Source organism: Pelophylax lessonae (assembly GCF_965119305.1).
Source record: "Pelophylax lessonae genome assembly, chromosome: 4".
NCBI lineage: Eukaryota > Metazoa > Chordata > Amphibia > Anura > Ranidae > Pelophylax > Pelophylax lessonae.
Genome location: NC_138771.1, coordinates 538754118 through 538766207, shown reverse-complemented (window position 1 = coordinate 538766207; position 12090 = coordinate 538754118). Strand labels below are relative to the sequence as shown.

The 12090-nt window shown below is 43.1% G+C and overlaps 1 protein-coding gene across 1 annotated transcript in view; it reads right to left on the bottom strand.

The window, feature by feature from the left end:
* The window catches only part of SLC23A2 (solute carrier family 23 member 2), a 167741-nt gene that overhangs the window by 13386 nt on the left and 142265 nt on the right, over nucleotides 1–12090 (bottom strand). The window lies entirely within an intron of this gene.

Here is a 12090-nt window from a genome sequence, read left to right as displayed (position 1 = left end):
CCTGGCTGATGGTGCTGGAAATAACGTAGACACCGCTACTCCAGTGATCTCCACCTGCTTCTGCATCCTGTGCTTAGCGGGTGTCCTGCTGCTTAACCCCTTTGCAGCGGTGCCTCCTGTCCCTTAAAGAAGTTTCAGATTCTGGGAGGCGGGACGGGGCGGGGTTTATGACCATCAGACCGCCTAGATTGGTTTTGCTGGAAGCGGGCTCTTGGCAAAGCTGTGCCTGCAAATTGGTTTCGCAAATATGCGGCCTCATGGCACCAAAGCCCACCCGCCAAGCGCCTGCATATTTGCGTACGGTCAGCGCCTAGGGGTTAATAAACACAGGTGGTCAGCTGCTCGGCACAGATGCCTTTCAGAGAGCTTTGCAAGTAGAGATCACTGGAGTAGCAGTGTATTTCAGTGATTTCCAGCTTACAGCGGCATCAGCCTGGTATGGTATATGCATAGCTTGGTCCAAAGCTGGACCAATGTAACTATGAATAATGAATCTATACCTGGAATTCTTCTTAAAAAGGTTACAAGGTACATTTTTGTTTACTGATTAGTTCAATTAAACTGCACTAAATTCCGTGTTGGATGGCCATACTTTAGGTAAGTTTACACTAGTGATTAGACCAAGCCTGCTTTATATTTTTGCTGGGGCATGCTTACTGTGGGTCATTTCTTGATGCAAACACCTCTGCATTTTTGATGGATGTGTCTTATATTTAAATCATCAGAAATGCATTAAAATGCATGTGAAAGTACATTGACGTGCAATGCAAAGCACTTCAGTTTTTCACTGCAAAATACATTAGGGGATGATGTACATCTATTGTACATGATGAGATTTAATAAGCGGTTTGAGAAAATTCCTTTTTATGTGAATGTAGAAGACCAAATTTGTATGTTTGGCTCAGGTAGCGTGTGCTACACTTCCATTCAAAGTGAAGATGAACCATCTCCAAGACAACCATAGCTTGCCCAGAGTGATACAATACAGTCTATTGTGCATGTACCTTAATGCTTCAGTATTAGAACACAATAGGAGATATGAAGAAACTTTCTATTTTTAATCTGGACCTGCATGGTTACAGTGCTGAAAAGTGCAAACCTTAACACATTTCAGTAGGTGATGAGCAACTTTGAAACAAGGCAGGCAGTAATCATTGCTTCCCTTCGTTTTCAAAACCTGAATGTCAGAAAGTTATAGGCAGCCTTACACACTTGTCAATCATTAAAATAACTGCATCTATTTCTGGTGACCAAAACACAACATATCAAGTGAATGCGCAATATTACCTTGGTCTCTACAAGAATCCTTTTCCTAGAACGATGCATCCTGAGACCAGTGTTCGAAAAACACAAGATATGCAAAGTCCCTGTGTACACTGCTCTAATGGAGGGAAAGCCACAAGCGGGGGAATATTAGCACTGCAACGGCAAAAGTACAAGATGATTTCTATAGGGCCAAGCCTACCAGTTCTGCTCTTTAGCACAATCCCTGACCAGACAGAAGGGGGCAGCAACACACCATCATCATTTCATGTATTGCTGCCTCTTCCGGCATCAACTGGGTTAAAGCACACAGGTGAGTCAGAGCAGTGTACACAGAGAATGCAGCCCAATAGAGCAACATTTCTATTAAGTATGGCTCAACCAACAGGTTGGGCTAATTGTTCTAAATTCCACATCATAGGCTCCAAAAATGTGTTTATATGCACTCATTGCTCAATTACACAAGTATGAATGGTTAAAAAAAAAAAAAAAACAGTGTCTTAAGCAAAGCCAGAAAGAATGTGCAGGATTAAAAGCAGAAGTTGGAAAATGTGTGCAAGGAATAAGAACAAGAGTGGGTGGGGGAGAGAGGGGGGGATAGGGAGGGGAGAGAGGGAGGGGAGAGAGGGAGGGAGGGAGAGAGGGAGGGAGGGGGAGAGAGAGGGGGAGGGAGGGGGAGAGAGAGGGGGGGTGAGAGAGAGAGAGAGAGAGAGAGAGAGAGGGAGAGAGGGAGCTTGGGAGGGAGGGAGCTTGGGAGGGAGGCAGGGGGGGAGAGAGGGAGGGGGGGAGAGAGGGAGGGAGGGAGAGAGGGAGAGAGGGAGGGAGAGAGAGAGGGAGGGAGGGAGGGAGGGAGGGAGGGAGGGCAAGAGAGACACTTCTTGGTTTTTCTCAGATCTATTGCTTCAAACTATTCTAGACCTGTGTAATACCCCAATAGTAGCACCAAGGTGATAGGCTGTAAAATAATTAAACTTAACAGACACAGCTGTTATTCGGAATCACAAAGGATCACTTTAAAGTGTTACTAAACCCACAACAGTAAAATCAGTCGGTATATGCAGTAAAGCATGCTGGTTATACTCACTGTGAAACCTAAGGGGTTAATCCTGCACATGTGTAAAAAAGCTGTTTGATCCTGTCTTCTCTGATCCTCCCCTTCTTCTACAGTCCCCAATCCAAGCTTTGGGGGCATTCTGCACATGCTCACTTTGGTGTGTATTGCTAGAGAGTGCATGTGATCGGCACAGGGCCAATCAAAACTGTCTGGACAGAGGGTCAGGGGTCATGCAGCCATATAGTATAGTCAGAGAAGAATGAAAAAGCTTTACCAATCTCAACCTTTACCTTTCTCAAGCTTTATTCTCAATACAAGCTTTAACCAGTTCTCGGCCAGACACTGACAGAAGTCACAAGACTGCTATATACTGCTGATGAGAAAAGGTATTTAGCAGTTTATATTTACTAAAATAATTAGTGAAAATTATATTACTCCCAAAGCCCCTTTATAGCTTCTGGCATGCCCCCCCCCCCCCCTTATATATCCCACCCCGCATTTTCAAGTCCATGGAATCTATACATTTATTTGGAGTAATTCCTGCCACAAACTGTCATGGTGTACCCAGAAAAGCCCCACAAAACTGGGTGGTACAGCCTTGCCAGACATTAACCTTTATTATATAGCCTCCCAACTTTCCCATTTTTTTAAATTTCCATAAAGGTGATAGGGATAGATATATCACTCTAGTATGTCACAGTATTCCCCACCCAGTTATTCACCCATTCCAGATTCTTATGAGTGGCTCACTGGATCCTACCAACCTGGGAGGCCAGGGGCTCATGCTATTTCACCATAGTAAAATCTGGAGTCTAGCCATGAGACAAATTAATGTGTTTCCAACATGCCCACATGCCCCTTTGCGGCAACCCGTGTTTACCGGAATTATTATTGGTGGAACTCAGGACTGGGTTTGAATTACCCAGTCATGTTTTTTTCGTTTTCTCCAACTTTGTCACACCATTCATACTCAATTTGGGGGTTCCATTCCCAGTCTTGATTTCCTGTACTATACCTATCTCCAATTGTTGGTTGCTATAACTTGGCTTATCAATTAAAATCATAGCTTTTGGGGCTCTCTTCTCAAAGTGGGGTGATTTCTATAAGTGGGAAGCACTTCTGATTCTGCACTTCAGAGAATGCACAAAGTGAATGAACACAGGAAAGGCTGAGATATACACCACATAGACTGAAGGTGATCTTTTTTACCCCTTAAGCTCTCTCCTTGTACAATGCACACTCTACCACTGCTTTTGACAGCAGTGTCCTCTATCCTTAAACTCTTTCTGCTTCACCCCTCTTCTCCACCCCACAGCTTATATAGATCACCCTCACTTCTGTCCTCACCTTACTACCTCATTACTGCACTCACCATCTCCTGCTACTTCTAAATCCACACGCACACAAATCCTCCAGGACACTGGGACATGTCCCTTCATATAAATCACACTCTCATATTACCACCCTCACCTTTCTGCTTCTCCTAGTCTCTGGAGACATATCCCCAAACCCTGGGCCTCCATCATTTACCCGTGCTCAACACACCACTTACCCTGCACCCTCTGGCTGCAGCCGCAGTCATCACAATCTAGTTCCCATCTCTCTTCTTCCCAAGACCAGACTCCCTTTCTCTTGCGCCCTTTGGAACGCCCGCTCTGTCTGTAATAAACTCACCTCTCTCCATGACCTTTTCATCGCTAACTCATTTAATCTACTCGCCATCACCGAAACCTGGCTTCACGAATCCGACACTGCGTCTTCTGCTGCCCTATCCCAAGGTGGTCTTCTATGGACTCACTCCCCTAGACCCAATGGAGGCAAGGGAGGGGGTGTCTAGATCATTCTAGCCCCACATAGCACCTCTCAGGTACTTCACCCACCTCCCTCTCTGTCACTCTCCTCATTTGAGGTACACTGCATTCGTCTTTTCTCCCCTGTTTCTCTAAGGATAGCTGTGATCTACCGCCCACCTGGACCAGTATCAACCTTTCTTGATGACTTCTCTGCCTAGCTACCCTACTTTCTCTCTTCCGAAATCCCCACAATCATTCTTGGCGACTTCAACATCCCTATTAATACTAACACTCCTGCCACTTCCAAACTTCTCAGTCTAACCTCCTCCTTTGACCTGAAGCAATGGATACATGCTTCTACTCACTCTGAAGGCAATATCCTTGACCTTGTTTTCTCCCACCTCTGCACTCGACACAACCTTTCAACACAATCCTTTCCCTCTCTCTGATCACTACCTTATTAGTTTCACTCTCTCCCTCTCCTCCACCTCCTCTCCCTCCAGCTACCTTACAGTTACCCGCAGAAACCTAAGCCATCTCAACCCTTCTGTTCTCTACTCTGCTACTGACCACCTCTATGACAAAATCGCACCCCTGTCCTGCACCAACCTAGCCACTTCTGTCTACAACGCTTCACTCTTAACCTCCCTGGACACACTGGCCCCCCACACCACACACCGAATCAGGCCCCGACCCCTTCAACCTTGGCAAACAGATAACACTAGAAGTCTGAAAAAGCATAGCCGTGCTCTTGAGCGCCTATGGCGTAAGACTAGGTCTTCAACCGATATAAATCTGCCCTCCAAAAATACAATTCCAGTCTCCACACTGCCAAACAGACCTATTTTATCACTCTCATTAACAGCCTGTCATCACACCCCCGGCAACTCTTCGCTACCTTTAATTCTCTACTCCGCCCTTCACTACCCCCTCCCACCGACTCACTCACTGCCCAGGAGATTGCCTACCACTTCAAACAGAAGATTGATACAATTCGTAAGGAGATCATTGCTGTTCAGATACCTTCCATGCCTTATGCTTCATGCCCACAGGTGCGATCATTACTTCCCTCATTCAACCCCGCCACTATAGATGAGATGAGGTTTCTAAACTACTTGCTAACGTCCACTTAACGACCTGCTCTCTGGATCCTGTTCCCTCGCAAACGCTACGTTCACCTTCTGGCCCTATTCTTCGCTCTCTAACCCACATCTTCAATCTCTCCCTCTCTTCTGGCATCTTCCCCAACTCTCTAAAACATGCACTAGTCAGCCCCATACTTAAAAAGCCCTCACTGGACCCAACCGATCTGAACAACCTACGCCCTATTTCCTTGCTTTTCATCCAAACTCCTCGAACGTCTATACTACAACCGACTGTGCAACCACCTTGCCGAGAATAGCCTCCTTGATCCCCTTCAGTCTGGATTTTGGCCTCGACACTCCACTGAAACTGCTCTCCTAAAACTGACAAACGATCTACTAATGGCCAAAACCAATGGACACTATTCTGTACTCCTACTTCTGGACCTTTTTGCTGCCTTTGATACGGTTGACCATCCCCTCCTCCTCAAAAAACTCCATGCCTTTGGTATCCGTGACTGTACTCTTCACTGGTTATCTTCCTACTTATCCAACGGCACCTTTAGCGTTATGTACAATTCTACTTCCTCCTCTTCCCTTCTCTGTTGGGGTCCCCCAAGGCTCTGTTCTTGGACCCCTCCTATTTTCAATCTACACCTCCTTTCTGGGTCAGTTGATAGCCTCCCACGGCTTCCAATACCATCTCTACGGTGACGATACCCAAATCTATCTATCCACCCCTCAGCTCACTCCCTCAGTCTCCTCGCGTATCACTAATTTACTATCAGATATATTGGTCTGGATGTCTCATCACTTCCTCAAACTCAATCCATCCAAAACCTTATAATTTAAGCTTATAATTTTTCCTCCACCACGTGCCCCTTCCCCTGATTTCTCTGTCAATATCGTTGGCATTACTATCAGCCCATCCCCACATGCCAAGGTCTTAGGTGTTGTCCTGGACTCTGTCCTTCAAACCCCACATCCAATCGCTGTCCAAATCTTGCCGCCTCAGCCTCCGCAACATCTACAAAATAAGCCCCTTTCAAAACCAAAGACACAACAAAGCTCTTAGTTCACTCCCTGGTTATTTTGCGCCTCGATTACTGCAATTCCCTTCTCATTGGCATACCTCTACACAGGCTATCCCCCCTTCAATCCATCATGAATGCTGCCGCCAAACTCATCCACCTTACCAATCGCTCAGTGTTCGCTGCTCCTCTCTATCAAGCCCTCCACTGACTTCCGCTCACCCAACTATTTAAATTCAAAATACTTACAACATCTTACATAGAAATCCACAGCTTAGCCCCTAGCTACATCACTAGCCTAGTCTCAAAATACCAACCTAATCGCTCTATTCGTTCCTCTCAAAACCTCCTGCTCTCTAGCTCCCTTGTCACCTCCTCCCATGCCCGCCTCCAGGACTTTTCCAGAGCCCCTCCAATCCTATGGAACTTTTTACCCTTATCTGTCCGATTATCTCCTACTCTATTAGCTTTTAGGCGATCTCTGAAAACCCTCCTTTTCAGAGAAGCCTATCCTACCCACACCTAACAAATATACCTCCATTTTCTCCATCAGCCCATCCCCCACGGTTATTGCCTTTTGTTTGACTTGACCCTCCCTTCTAGATTGTAAGCTCTAACGAGCAGGGCCCTCTAGTTCCTCCTGTTTTGAATTGTATCGTAACTGCATTGTCTTCCCTCACATTGTAAAGTGCTGCGCAAACTGTTGGCGCTATATAAATCCTGTATAATAATAATAATAATAATAATAATAGGGGACGGTGGATGTTGGGGAGCTGAAGGATGAAGAATGGGATGAGGTGTTGGAGACCTGTAAATTAATTTCTCCAAAGTTTTCAGACCATCTCACTCACCTGTCCATTTTAAATAGGTCCGACTTAACGCCTATCCATTTAAATATTGGCCAAATTACAACCCAGCATGCCCCAGATGTGGGGAGACCAGTGGCTCCTTTTACCATCTAATGTGGTCTTGTCCTGTTATCCAATGGTACTGGACACAAGTGGTAAAATTCCTACATGACCAAATGGGCACCCCGCTAACCCTTATGCCCTAGGCAAGGCTTATTGGGCCTTCTTTCTACCTCGGAGGAGGATAAACACCTTCATATTTTTCTACAAAAAACACACTTTATGGCCAGATTGTTAATTTCAAGGGTTTGGCTCAGGGAGTCGCCTCGGACTGTACAGCATTAGATTGTGGCCATTAATAATATGTTAAACTATAAAAAAAAGTCCTATACATTTATAGAGGGTGCCCAAATAAGTACAGTAAGATATGGGTTAGATGATTAGAGAATACCTCTACATGCGTAGTGGGTGAATTAATCACTCTGTAAGTGTCTACCTTATGGGTACAATGCAATTATTCATTGTATATTTGTATAGTGAGCGCCAAGCCTCATTCTGGATTCACATGAAATACCAAGCCTCGCTCTGATTGATGGAGCGCACTCCAAGTGAGGCTTGAGTGAGGATTGGAGTGTATGCCAACAATCAAGAGTGAGGCTTTGGAGCTCACTCTACACCGCCAGGTTTAGTTCCAGGAAGTAATGATTCAGGATGTGCCTTCAAGAGGACAGCAATTAAGGTAATTACTTGAAATGTTTATATATATATATATGTAATGGCCAGAGTTTCTTACTATTCAGGCCATTGCACTATGATCTGGTATACTGGATGATGTTACAAGTGCTTGTTTATTGGGAATGATACAAGTTTTCTACTTTTGTAAATACATTTTGGAGATACAGTTTTATACTATGTGGAGCCTTTCTCTATCTTTATGGTCCAACGCACTGTTTTGACACCAATCTATGTGGAGCAGAGTCCATATGTTCTGGCAAGCAGTCATTGATACAAGTGGTGGAAGGTTTTCACATTGAGGATTGGAGCACAGAAGGTGGCACGACCCTGTTCTGCGACTATTCACTGCACTAGGATATAGGTTTTCTATTCTGCTGACTTTATTCCCTTAGACTGCACTGTCATATTATTGTTGCTGTTATAGCTATTTCTTCACATTTTTTGTTCAGTTCATTATGGGATATCTATTTTATATGGTTTAGCGCTGCACTTTCTTTAACTATCTACACTTTCTACTTAGCGGCATGCACACCATATTTATTAATAGGTATTATTGAGGACTAACTGTGGATACCTGCCATTTCCAACTGTTTGTGTTTTTGGTAACATATGTGCTGTTAATTCTGACATCTTTACTCTGTATGAAACTGTCACCATTCATCCTGTGATTATGGTACTTCTTGTACTGTTAATGGTTTGTCTCTATTTTTAGGAAAGAGTTTGTTTTGTTTAAAAAAGCAAGGTGGTACGAGCTTCGGGGGCTGTGACCATATTCCTAGAGCTCTGGTTTGCACCTCCAGTATAACATGCAGTATGGTGCCTTTCCATTGGCCGCTGCAGTGCCGATGTTGCATTAAGGAAGTTGGAGCTCTGACTTGGTCTTAGAGGGATAAATCTACTTTTGGTCTCCCAGAATATAATAAAAAAATTCCCAACTGGAACTAACAGTGGTAATAACTTCCCTTACCTCCAGTTTACAATAATGTATTAGATACAAAGCCAGAGCTGTACTGTTTAGGTAACCTCTTACAAACTTTTACAACTAATAATAAAATGTTGCATTTTCATTTTAACTTTCTTTCTGCAATGTTTGGCTAAGTATCTACAGGCTCAAGTTAAGCAGTGTATGATTATTGGACAGAAGACAAAGCTGCATTCTATATACACCATACACACAGCACAGGTGAGCTGTGTTGCATGTGCTGAAGGTAGATATAAACAGCCCGCTTGGCCATTTTCATTTGGCAGTAAATATGGAAGTTAAAAAAAGAAAATTGGCAATGCAATCAGTAAAAGCAGCAGGAGGGGGCGTATGAGCTAAAATGAGATTAGAAAAAGATTAAAGTCATGGTTAGGATGGAAAATTTCTCGAAAAACAAAACAAAGAATAGTTGTAGATAAAACAAAGCAAAAAGTGAAACATTAAAAGGAATTTTAGTGCTAATGGGACTATTTGTAAGTGGGTGGGGGGGATAAGGGGGTGAGTGCTAAAATGCAGATTTTTAATTTTAATTACGTCATCCTTCCTTTTTCCTGCTATATAGTGCTTTTCACTATTATTATGATTTCAACAAAGTCCATTTTTCGACAACATTTCATCTATTTTTATTTATATTCTATTTAATAGCTACCAGTAAAGTAAATTGGTCGACAATTGCTATGTACACAGTGTAAGGGCTCATTAACATGGGCGCACTGATCCGTATACCTGTGCAGAGGGCTGTGTTTATCACCCCGGGGGGCACAGGAGGTCAGTGCAGCCAATTTGCTAAATCAATAACAGGCTGCAGCAATCATCTAGCATTTTGGTTAGTGCACACCTGATGCATGGCTCTGAATTCAGTCTGTCTGCAATCAGAGCCTTGCATCAGTCCCGCACAGATACAGTACACATTTAGCGGCTTGTGCGCAGATCAGTGGCAGCCTGTCATTGATTTTAACAGGCTGGCTCCCAGGCAGATAAATACTGTCCTCTGTGTACAAATCTATGGGGGAGATTAAGGCCCCTTTCACACAGGCGCCTCTATTAAGTGGATTCCGCTTGCTCAGCGACGGATCCCTTTCATTTTTTTTTATTTTTTATCTTTTGAGCACTGGATTGGATTAGAGGTAAGCAGATGTAAATAGGCACAAGTCCGTTTACACCCGCTGGTTCATAGGGATGAATAGAGGGTCTGATCAGGTCCTCCTGAAAAAACCTTTTTTCAGGCGGACCTGATGGGATCTTTTGTGTGAAAGGAGCCTAAAAACAGTTTTAAGTCCAACATAGTTTGTATAGCTGCAGGTGGTTTATATAGCTCTCACCAGCCGCAGCTGTCCAGACTGTGGATCCATCTCTTCCCTCACACACATATATATATATATATATACATACACACATATAGAAAGATTTAGGTTGCTATTGTTGCAAAAAAATAAATAAATAAATTAACAAGTGTGGTGTTGACCCAGGAAGTGGTATTGTTAAGGGTGGCCATGCACTTTTAGATTTCTCTAGTTCAGCCAGCAGACTTAACAGTGTAAATAAAGGAATCAGCACTGCTGGATCCTGCAGCTTCTTGAATAACTATCTGATATGATGCAGTCAGGGTCCAGCCTAAAATGTATCACTCAGTTCAGTCAAATGTTTAAATCGACTGAGCAGTAATAATGACAGGGCCGTCTACAGCCTGGATTGTGGCCAATTCAGCAAAAAAAAATACCAGCTTAAAGCTGAACTCTAACTTTTAATATATTTTACATAGTTCATTTGGGCCACCTTGGCTAAGGCTACATATAGCATATCATACTGTGTTTCGGGTTCGAGCCAAGATTTCCTGTGTTATATCCAGAACATAGTAGGAGTCTTTCTGATCAGCCGTAAGCCAATCAGAGAAATCAATGCATTCTAGCAATTAATACAAAGCTTTCTCTGATTGGCTGAGTCAGAGGTTGTGACATCATTAGCCCTTGACATCATTAGTGCTTGTGTTCTTTGCTAGAATACTTGCTTTTTTTGAATGGCTGAGCACCAATCAGAAAGACTCTACTGTGTTCCAGATATGAGACAGAAAATCTCAGCCCAAACCGGAAACACAGTACGATGTGCCGTATGTAGCCTCAGCTATTTACAGTTTATACTGCACATCCAGTGGCCTCACATGTTAGTGCGGGACAAAGTCTGCTTGGGCCAAGCTTTAATGTAAAGTATATCAAAAGCTGAAATTAAGCTTTAAGCCAGGAAATCACAGACTATTCTTCCTCACTAGAAACCACAAGAACGTGGAAGTACCGTACATACACTTTCTACGTAGCTATATTCCTCTTTAATCTTTCACCAGATATTGAAGGCAATGTTTAGGTCAGGGATATTAGAAGGTAGGCATTAAAAAGGGGGAAATAAAAGTATAAAAGCTATGCTAACTGCAGCCAAAACATTTTTTTTTTTTAAAGAATTGTTGTAATCTCTGCCAGCCTTGTATTGCCATCCAAGACCCCAGTGAGTGGATGATCTCTTGTATTTAAATCTGCTAGTCCATCCTCCCAGACTGACAATGATGCTGTCCAGATGTGCCCCTGTACTCCTTCATTCAGAGAGATTGCACTACTGGAGATGTGTTACTGGCCAGATCCCCAGGTGAAAACTGAGGGGAAAAAGTCTAAAAAAATATATAAATAAATAAAAATAAAAAAATGTATGCAGCCACTATATCTAAGGATCGTTACGCTGCAATATATTACACTTTTGGCTTTAGGTGGAATACCACTTTCAAAACAGGTGAATCAATAAGGGAACGGATAATATGTCTGTCTTTCATAAAAAAACATAGGTTGGTAAAACAATAATGCAGAAAGTGTTAAGCATGCTCATGGAAAATGGAAAGAATGTTTATTCTGTGGTGTTAAATGCTGGATTTACAGATTTAAACAGCAAGCCAAAAATAAAGATGGGAGATGGGTATTGAGTGCTTACTTTAGTGTAACTGGTGCAGTACATATAAAACACTTGGATAAAACAGGAAGTATGCAACATGACAGTTTTGGACAATTTGCTACAGATTTCACCTTTTAGGAGTACCTGTCATCCCCACACAAACCATAGAGCAGTGAGATGGACCAGCATCATGCACATGGTGCTTCATGCCACCAGTTTCTAATGAAGGTGATGAACCAAAGCATAACTGCTTCCATCCTCTATGGGGGACAGGCAAACATTAATGCAATAAAGATTAAAAAAAATTACAAAACACACACAATAAATCCAGAGAAGAAACACAAACTATGGGAATTAATAAAAAAAAGAAG